Raw genomic sequence first — 1,585 nt, forward strand, 5'->3', positions numbered from 1 at the left:
CTTCCTACCTCCCTCTCCAAAGGCTGACCTGGGCGCCCCAGTTCCCTTGCTCCCACCAAAAAGAGGTACCAAATCTGAGATCTGAGATCTCCATTATCAGTCCTCTGAAGTTACAGGAAATTCATCACAAAGTACGCACTCAGCCCTCGCCTTCCTGTCCTCCAGTGCCCTCCCTGCCTCCTTCCCAGTCCCCACCCAGACACCGATACACCGCCGTGGTTTCCACATTGGAAGGGCAAAACAGTGTGTGGTGTTGTGCACATATGATGGGTTAGCACTAGTGCTGCCCTAGGGTCACCTTCCTGTAAGTATTGACAGCAACAAATTAAGGTCCTTAGAGTAGTTGACATAGATATGACTTTCTAGCAGAGAATTAAATTTCAACGTTAAGTTTAAAGGGATCATAATTCTGCAGGTATCTTTCTCTGAGTGACTGAATGTGACTATTGCATTAGGGTAAATGAATTAAGAAGTGCAAGTGGGATTTACTGTATGTTAGAAAGGAGTTTTGCAGCCAAGACTGCCTTGAATAAAATGTGTTTGCACTGAAAAAAAAAATTTTAAATTACTTGGTCTCTGGTTGCTGTAAAGGTCATCCAAGATGGATGTTCTGTTTATATTGTATAGTATTTCATATGAAATAATTACAGTTCATGAAATGTCTTCCCTAATGTTACTGATTTATAACAGCACATTTGTAACATGGTTTTTATCGTGTCAGTGTACCATATTGTAAATGATGATTACTTGTCATGCTTAGTATAATAACTTAAAAGAAAAAAAAGCACAGGGATTTTTGTAAGTCTATATTTGAAAGTCCCTCCATATGGTAATATTGTGTTCATGTTGTTTATGTAGTGTTGTGTGAAATATCCATTTTGGATTGTGTTACTTTTTAAGATATTAAATAACATTTGGTTATATGTCTAAGTGGATTTTTTTTGGTATGTGAGAGAAAATACTTTAGGCGAGATCAATTAATTTCTCTCCCCAATTAATATGATTTCATAACAAATTGTTATCGCACAATCTTTGTTATTGGAGCTATTGTATTAAAACAACTAAAAATGAAAATTCCTGATCAAAACCGTTTTCCAGAAATGTTGAAAAACAATTACATCTTCAGCTAGCTGTTCGAATTTAAAAGAGTGAGACAGAGATGCATATAATTCAGTTATCTATATGAAATTATAAAGCAATGTGGTTAGTTTTTTTGTTTTGTTAGCACAACTCCTATTCCCAAAAATACGTGATCCAGTAAACAAACTCTCCAGTAAACATTCAGAGGCTGTTCACATCTTCCAATAAGGTACTTACACAAGCTTGGAACACCTGCATGTTTAATTGCCTTCAGAATCTATTAAATGTTCTTTTGACTCACCTCAGTGGTGACAAATCTTCGTCCTGGGAGAATGAACTCCATTATCTTAAACCAAAAGTGGTCTGCTGTCAAGCAGATGATTAAGCTAGGAAACAGCAATTCTAAGTCAAAAGCAATGTGGAACTATAAAGTCGAGCCTGACTTCCTTGTAAAGGCAATACCCCGAGCAGACTTCCCAAAACTGTTTCGAACAATGGCCGTGTC

This window comes from Pteropus alecto, unplaced genomic scaffold, assembly GCF_000325575.1.
Source record: "Pteropus alecto unplaced genomic scaffold, ASM32557v1 scaffold24, whole genome shotgun sequence".
Classification (NCBI taxonomy): Eukaryota; Metazoa; Chordata; class Mammalia; order Chiroptera; family Pteropodidae; genus Pteropus; species Pteropus alecto.